Source organism: Malus domestica, chromosome 07 (assembly GCF_042453785.1).
Source record: "Malus domestica chromosome 07, GDT2T_hap1".
In the NCBI taxonomy this organism is placed as follows: Eukaryota; Viridiplantae; Streptophyta; class Magnoliopsida; order Rosales; family Rosaceae; genus Malus; species Malus domestica.
The window spans coordinates 4,121,086-4,130,466 of NC_091667.1; the positions used below are offsets into that span (position 1 = coordinate 4,121,086).

At 38.0% G+C, this 9,381-nt stretch overlaps 1 long non-coding RNA gene and 1 pseudogene across 1 annotated transcript; both read right to left on the reverse strand.

Moving 5' to 3' along the window:
- Window positions 1–1,515: 1,515 nt before the first annotated feature.
- Window positions 1,516–2,924, reverse strand: LOC103438727 (uncharacterized). Its single transcript, XR_011582593.1, has 3 exons — window positions 2,821–2,924; window positions 2,489–2,578; window positions 1,516–2,032 (listed from the first exon to the last, which is right to left on the reverse strand). It is a non-coding gene; the product is annotated as an uncharacterized lncRNA (long non-coding RNA).
- A 3,070-nt stretch (window positions 2,925–5,994) lies between these two features.
- LOC139187478 (transcription termination factor MTERF8, chloroplastic-like) lies at window positions 5,995–7,463 on the reverse strand (annotated as a pseudogene).
- Window positions 7,464–9,381: the final 1,918 nt, after the last annotated feature.

The window sequence follows — 9,381 nt, forward strand, 5'->3', positions numbered from 1 at the left end:
GATTGGGTTAGCAGTTGGGTTACTGGGTTTGTGGTGGAGGAAGAGGAGGGCTACGGGAGAGACAAGGGTAGAAGAGAGGAGGTTACGGGAGAGAAAGGGAGGTAGACAATGTAATTAATGAAAAATAAGAGGGGTATTGTTGTCCAAAAAGTTATAAAGTTTGTGTCCCACGGGATGGAAAAACCTGTTCCAGGGGGGAGGGGGAACCAAAATCTAACCCATTTTCGTTCCGTGGGACGCGCGTTCCACATAATTTTAGCGCACCAAACGTGGGACGGAACGGTTCCGTCCCACTCTGTTCCGTCTCATCCCACGTACCAAACGCACCCTGAGGTTTGACGCGGGTGATATGATAGTTTGATTTTCAGGATGGAAATACAAAGAAAATTTATTTCTTTATTTTAATGATGACTTGAAATTACTTTAGGGTTCAAATACTATAATTAGAGTTACTCGTCATACTTATATTCAAGGTCTAAAATATCGATGATATCAGAAATAGTCCAAAAACACGAAAATTTCGATGAAAATATAGAGATATTATCGATATCGATAATAATCACGGAAATTGTAAGAAAAACTTGGAAATTTGAAACTTTGCATGATGTTTATTTAGTCAATTATCTATTAGTTTATCACAAAAAATTAGAAGGAAATGCATTGCATGATGGATTTAACTAATTTAAGTTGATTATATAGCGAGCTAACAAACATTGTGAGTGTAAAAAATATGTAGTAATTAATGAAAGAAATTTAAACACACCATAATCATTTATATATAATGAATTAATACAATATTTTACATTTTATACATTGCATGGTAAGATACATGAGTGACTTAGTACCACATAGAGTTCCTATCAAGGTCTAAAATATCGATGATATAGGAAATATCGGTAGTCCAAAAACACGAAAATTTCGATGGAAATATCGGGATAATATCGATATTTTAGACCTTACTTATATCTCTACAATTATTATTATTATTTTTAATTTCAAGATTGTTTTATACTTGCTGAATAAATTGACAGTTATGGTAAACATATGACGCTTTCTGCATATGAATGAATAAATTATTTTAAATTAAATAATTATATAAAAATGATCTTTTAGACGGTAATAGAGTGAAATCTATAACATTTGAAGAGAAATAATGTTACGTCGTCATTGAATTGAATAAGTAATGACTTCTTACATATAACAAGTCAAATAGTCTCATCCCTTTGTCAATCCATCTTTTTTTCCTTTGCTCGCAACAAAAGATCTTCATCTACATAAGCGGAAAACAAAATCTTTACAACAATAGCGAGTAATAGGGAAGGGACGGTCTGGATTAGATCGATTTTACCTCAAAACCACAACCAATCCAATTATAATATAATGATTTAGTTCGGTTCGGTTCAAATTTGACAAATATTCCTAAGAAAAACCAAACCAATGTTCAACGGTTTGTTTTGGGAGCTTTGGGCCTAAATTATATAACTATTAGCCCAATCCTATTAAAACAAATCACAATTTTCAACATATTTTTCATTTTCTAGTATATCAAATCCTCGTAAAATTTAACATCCCATCAAACTTCAAAGTTCAGTTACTAATATAGTTACAACTCGAGATCAATGACATCAAGAGTTCCATCAACCGTCAAATTCAACAACCTCATCTAGCTATTAACCAATAAGAGGACTACACTTTTATACGATGTTACTACAATATATCTGCAATATCGCGAGTTCAAATCTAATTTATCGTGATAGAACCAAGCATATAGAGTTGGATTATCATTGCATCAAAGGCCAGATTTCTCTGTTTGAAGTGCAGGCTGTCGATTCGGCCTCCTCCTGTCGACTTGAAAGGGGTGTAACGAGAATCGCATTCAAACTTTATATGATCTTACTAAGCAAAATCAATGAACTGTAGCAGCAATTAGCGTGTAACTCAGTGTATCTGATTAGAACCAACCTTAGAGAGGAGAGATTGGTACTTAACTAATGTCACTTGTTAGTATTGTATGGTACTTAACTGAGTGTATCTGCATGATAATTGTTACATGATCGCGACTTCTCGTTAGTAATATCATAGGTACCGTTCGCACGACAGATATCCAAGAAGGAAAATATGTAGTAAAAAACCAGGAAAACAGAGCATTACATCCTATTTACATAAGTATTCAACTACATGCAAAATGTAAATGCTACGGGTACAAGTACCCCAAATTCAGAAATAAAACAAGAAAAGGTGCACCCTGCAATTGAAATTCAAGGTGAAGAATCATGTCTTCCAAGTTCCAACGTCAGTGGCAAAAGTGTGCCTGTCTACAATGTGTGAATGTGTGACCGTGCGTGCGTGTGTGCAGTTCACAAAAAAGCAGCAGAAACTTGATCCACCCAGATTATAAGTAACAGGCTCAGTTCATATATAAGATGCATGTCATTGTTCATATATAAGGTACATATTTTAAAGTAAGAAACAGCGTAGATGTTTGTACCGGTAGGACGATGGCAGGGTGGCTTCTAGCGTAAGAAAGATGTCCAGATACCAATCATCATTTGCAAATTAATGAGTCCCAGATCTGTAACTGAAAACAAAGAGAGTTGTAGATTGATTTTTGCTGTTATATTTCACAAGTAGTTACATGCAGCTAAAAGATATAATATCTTAAGAAGAACAAACCGTCTATCCTCATTAACTTCAAACAATGATGGTAAGTTTGGTTCCGGGAAAAATGAAAGGAAACAGACAATTTATATTGCTGCTACCAATGACAATGAGCAGTACTAAATCTGCAACAAAGCATGAAAAATTGTTATAGTATCTAACCTCTTGATCTACAAACATCATACATCCTGGACTTCAACTTTTCCGATACATACTCAATATCTGTTGACTCGATGACCGTCTAACAGATTCTATCCTCATTGACTTCAAACAATGATGGTCAGTTTGGTTCCTGGGAAAATGAAAAGGAAACAGACAATTTCAGTTTATCAACATTTTCAAATCTGGTTTCTTTGCAATGCCTCAAACAATTTTACAACTAGCGTAAGCAGGGTGTCACGTTTGCACTAATGGGGGGAAGAAAAACATCAAGTTCTCTCTTTCATTTTTAACCAATTTTCTCAGCATGTATTTTGTTCCCCATATAAGGAATAAAGAAGGGAGAAGAACATGTGATCACCTACAAGAGTGGGTCGTCAAAAACATAAATAGATTTTCTTCTAATGAGGAAAGGGGATCGTATAACTTGTAAGGATTGCAAAGTTATACCGGGAGAGAGCTTGGCTAATCAACATCGCTTGTTTGTGATGGATGTACATATCAAAAGAGTGAGAAAAAAGAACAAGACTTGGAAATGCCCAAGGACTAGATGGTGGAATCTAAAATGAGAAAAAAAAACAATTTTCAAAGAGAAAGTAATCACCCAGTGCATGTGGGATAGAGAGGGGGAAGCTAGCCAAAGGTGGGATTCCATGGCTAGTTGTATCCGAAAAGTAGCAAAAGAGGTATTAGGAGAGTCCAAGGGCTTTGCTCCACACCAAAAAGAATCTTGGTGGTGGAATGATGAGGCACAAACAAAGGTGAAGGTTAAGAAGGAATGTTGTAAAACCTTATACAAGGATAGGACCGATGAAAATGGTGAAAGGTATAGAAGAGCGAAGCAAGAGGCGAAGAAAGCTGTGAGAGAAGCTAAGTTAGAGGCTTATGACGATATGTATAAGCGACTAGATACCAAAGAAGGAGAGTTGGATATCTATAAACTAGCTAGAGCAAGAGAAAAGAAGACAAGAGACCTAAACCAAGTGAGGTGCATCAAGGATGAGGATGGAAAGATTCTTGCTACAGAGAACGCGGTCAAAGACAGATGGAGAGGTTATTTTCATAATCTTTTCAATGAAGGACATGAAAGGAGTACTTCTTTAGGGGAGTTGAGTAACTCAGAAGAATGTAGAAACTACTCATTTTACCGTCGAATCAGGAAGGAAGAAGTGGTTGTAGCTTTGAAGAAGATGAAGCATGGAAAAGCAGTGGGCCCAGATGATATATCAATCAAAGTGTGAAAAATCTTGGGAGAGACAGGTATAGCATGGCTCACTGACCTTTTCAATAGGATTTTGAAAACGAAGAAGATGCCATATGAGTGGCGAAAGAGCACTTTGGTGCCTATCTACAAGAATAAGGGCGACGTACAAAATTGCATGAACTATAGGGGTATTAAGCTAATAAGTCATACAATGAAGCTCTAGGAGAGAGTCATTGAGCATAGATTGAGGCAAGAGACACGGGTTTCGGACAACCAATTCGGGTTCATGCCAAGGTGCTCAACTATGAAGGCAATCTATCTCTTACGGATTGATGGAAAGATATAGAGATGGGAAAAGGGATTTACACATGGTCTTTATAGATTTGGAAAAAGCGTATGATAGGGTCCCAAGAGACATTCTTTGGAGGATTTTAGAGAAGAAAGGAGTACGAGTAGCATCCAAGCTATAAAGGATATGTATGAAGGAGCAAAGACTGCCGTAAGAACTCATGAAGGACAAACCGAAAGCTTCCCCATAACTGTAGGATTACATCAAGGCTCATCCTTAAGTCCTTACCTTTTTGCGTTGGTAATGGATGAGTTAACAGGACATATTCAAGATGATATTCCTTGGTGTATGCTTTTCGCAGACGATATAGTGTTGATAAATGAAACTCAGGAAGGGGTAAATGCGAAGCTTAACCTTTAGAGAGAAGTGTTGGAATCTAAAGGTCTTCGCCTAAGCCGATCAAAGACAGAATATATGGAGTGCAAGTTCACTGCAAATGGAGGCCAAAATGAGTTAGGGGTGAGGATCGGATATCAGAAAATACCAAAGAGCGACTGCTTTCGCTACCTAGGATCTATCTTGCAAAAGAACGGAGAATTAGATGGAGATCTCAACCATAGAATACAAGCTGGATGGATGAAGTGGAAGAGTACATCCGGCGTGTTGTGTGACCGTCGTATGCCACTGAAGCTCAAGGAAAAATTTTATAAGACAGCAATAAGGTCGGCGATGCTGTATGGCACATAATGTTGGGCGGTGAAGCATCAACACATACATAAAATGGGTGTAGCGGAGATGAGGATGCTTCGTTGGATGTGTGGGCACACAAGAAAGGATAAGATTAGGAATGAGGATATCCGAGGTAAAGTAGGAGTAGCCGAAATTGAAGGAAAACTGAGAGAAAATCGGTTACGGTGGTTTGGACATGTGCAAAGAAGGCCTACTGACGCTCCGGTTAGAAGATGCGACTACGGGACAGAGGTTCAGGGCCGAAGGGGTAGAGGAAGACCTAGGAAAACTTTGGAAGAGACTCTAAGAAAAGACTTAGAGTACTTGGATCTAACGGAGGACATGACACAGGACCGAGCACAATGGCGTTCTAGGATTCATATAGCCGACCCCACTTAGTGGGAAAAGGCTTTGTTGTTGTTGTTTTTTTTTATAAGGTATAAACAAGAGAGAACTATGGGAGAGAGCCATGCTTACCCGGCGGTAATGCTATGTTCCTACTTTACTATAAATAGAGCATGGCCACTGAAGTATACTACCTGCTTCTGGAGGACAATCATTACCAGGGTAGAGAATCAAGGACGGACTGAAAGATATTGACGTCTTAAAAAGGTCGTACTCAGTGCACAAGGCTCCCGCTTTATGCAAGGTCTGGGAGAGGTGAATGTCGGCTAGCCTTACCCCTATTTATGGAGAGGCTGCTCCCAAGTCTCGAACCCGAGACCTACCGCTCATGGGCGAAGGCTGCTCCCAAGTCTTAAAAAGGTCTTAAAAAGATATTGACGTCTTAGAACTAGAAAAATCGACAAGATTGAACCATCATAGAACCAATATAGGTGCATATTCTACAAAACAATATTCAAAAAAACTAAACTCATGAACCGTAGTTACTAAAGACACACACACACAAAGGTATATAACTAAAAGAAGCTAGGGCTAGGGCTATGACAAGAAGTTTAAAGAAACGAATTCAATGCAGAGAAAACATGTCCCATATAAATTAAACCTTACCTAAGGAATAAGTTTCTAGAATACAGGGGGCTATTACTACCTACAGTAATGTCACCTGCTTCAACGCATCAAAATCAAACATCCTGGATTTCAACTCTCCCTTGATACACACTCAATAGAGCAGGTACTTCATCTATATATCTGTCCACAAACCTCTCCCAGAAGCATTTCTCCGTGGGGCTGAACATAGTATACAAACTCACACTTCCAATTTCCTTTATCAATCCTTTCAACAACAAAACTTTAACAACAGAACACCTCGGGATAATTCGCTTATCCAAACTGTAACACAGGACCACTGGGTATTTAACAATCGTTGTTGACGGCCATCCCATCTTGTTCACTAATAGATCCATTACTTACATTATCTTCTTCTCCGCATGAAGAATACACTGCGGATCCTTGGTGAAAGCAGAGAGAAAATCATCATCAGACCAACCCCATTTCCTATAAACTTCTCGACTTCGATTATATTTCAACTTAGTCTTACCACACAATGCACTAAGGGCCTTCACAAAAGTTGCTTTTTCCAGTTTAAAACCTATTTGCCTAACCTCGTCCACAAGTTCGCCAAATTTTTGAGGTTTTAGCATCAAAACACCGGGATAATAAGCTAGCAACAGAGAAATGTGGGAATCGGGCATACCGAATTGTCTCAGAATCCGAATATTTGGCGCCACCTTCTTGGAGTGGCCTTCGACGAAAATCCACGAACCCCGCTTCAAAACATAAACGACCTTTTCCGCGGATAGTAAACTCCTAAGGAAATGATAAGTGGGTAGAATCCGTTTCTCCAAGCTTGTGGCCCAAATCGTGGGACTATATGCGAGGGTTTTTGCAAGGTCCTGCCCTGACACTACAAACGAGCTGAAAAACTCGAGCTTTGGCAGAAGGGTTTTATCCGGATGGGAGTTAAGGAGTTGGGGGCACGACCTGAGGATCTTGGAGATCTGGGTTGCGGAGAATCCATGGCTTCTGAAAAAAGTCAAAACGGAGTCTGCTCTTTCCGGGGATTGCAACTCGATCCACTTGGATGCTGAAATCGCACCTTTTGGGGTCAACCCACATGAGTTTATGAGGTAATTGGCCGTCAAATTCAAATTCTGTTCGTCTTCTGAGATTTCGGAGGTCAAGTGCCGGCAGAGTATCTGACTTCGAACCCCAAATCGTTTAATTCTGGAAGCAGCAGCAGCAATACAGGAAAATCTGAGGGTCTTCAATTTGTAGAGCGCTACCATGTTAATCGAAGCCGATGATGATCAATTTCAGTTTTGGAAAAGAAAAAAAACCCAAAACCCAAATAGTGGGGTTTAGGGCAGGGCTAACATTTTCAAGTTGTCCAAGTTTTGTTTGCTGGAGCGCTGAGCGCTTTCAACTTTCGAGTTTACCGTTGCTTGATGCAGAACACAAAATGAGACTACCTGACAATGTGGCCATCTCAAAGGAGGCAGATTGTCTGCCCTCCTGATACGGTAACCTTCTCATTCCCTCTTATTTGTGCGATCACATTAAGTCACGTTAATATTTTATATTAATTTTTTAATAAGATAATAAGATAAAAAGCAATAAGAATATAAAATGTTAACGTAACTTAACCGTGACTGCACAAATAAGAAAGAATGGGAAGGTCACCGTATCAGGAGGGCAGATAATCTGCCTCCCATCTCAAATGGCTTTCACTCAATTTGTATATTAATGTACCTGGAAGTTAGGTATAGCATGTTGGTGCACCAAACTGAATGACTTTATAATAGGGAGTTTTAACGAAAAACCTATGGTACTATTCATTTTAACGAAAAATCATATTTTTACACTAAAAAGTCACTTTAATGAAAACCATATTTTGTCCTTATCATTAAAACTCAAAGTTTTCAAGTCATTTTCATTAGTTTTCCTTTTGTAATAACGTAAAGTATCAAAGTGTGACATTCGCAAGGTTGTTTAGGTCATCAAGTGAAGGTAATATGTAAAGAAATATAAATAGATAAACAAACACAAGATGTTCTGAAATGTTTTTAAGAGTTTTTTTATTAGCACCTCATATATTGTTGAATGTACTTCACATAAAATATTACTTATATAATGTAATACGAAAAGACTATTTAGGCCCCATAAAATTATGAATACACCCCCAAATCATTTTTAGTGTATATTATGTTCTTCAAGCTCTCAAAGCATTGAAGTCAAGGTCACAATTCATTGCAATGTCATTTATCATATATCACTTTATGTTTATAATATTTTATTTGATTGGCTAAAATCTCTTCAGAAAAAAAGTTGAACAAGTTTGTTGTTAACTGTTGGGACGAAAAAAAAATCTTAGCTTGATGATGCTGGACACTTTCGAAATTCTCTTGAACAACCTTTTGAACTCACTTGCTAAGATTGCAAACACCCTATTCTATTTCTTTGCAAAACTTGGTTTGCATTCGATGCTTTTGGTCCAATTTCTACAAATATGAAATCTAAAATCCCTAATTGATAGAAAACTAGGCACTCCATTGACATAAACCTAGATGTTGACAAAGAGTTTGAGTGTTAGGTGTATGTCGAGAGTGTGGTGCATGAGGGTAGTATTGGAAAACAAATGGGGTGCATTAAGATAATTTTTAATTCAAAATGTAGAAGTGGGGTTTATTAAGTATATGGGGTGTAGTTAACAAAATGTAGGGTGTTAATAAAAAAATCTCATTCTTAAATACTAAAATTAACATTACTAGATACCCCGATAGAAACCAGTGGGTCTATCTTCGTCAGTGAGCCATCTTGGTGGGAAATTTTATCTCGATTTACGTGCAAGTGCCACCTTACAAGGATTTACGTGTCTATTGAGACTCTAGATGACATCAATTATAATGGCAACTTCTAGTATGAAGATATAAGCCGAAGACCATATTAGAATTATTCTGTATAACTTGTATATATATGAGCCTAAAATATTTGTTGGATAGATGTGTGTGCGCGCTTCCAATTGTGATTCATGGTGAATTGATGTATGTTGTAGAATGTGTGATGTGTGATGAATTGATTGCACCATGTAGTATTGTGGTACATGGATATCCCGTTTGATTAATCAGCATCGAGGGGTCATGTGCATCTTAAGGATACTCCGCCTGGTTAATCTGCATTGGAGGATCATTGTCATCCTGCCTGGTTAATCTGCATTGGTAATTCGCATTGGGGGACCACACTATTAGATGCTTGCCTATGGTCCTACATGATTTATCTGCATTGGGGGACCATTGCATTCCAATGTTGGATTTAATTGAGTGTGTGGATGCAAATTTCTTCCTCCTTGATCTTGGATAATTTTGCACCTACAAAACAATTA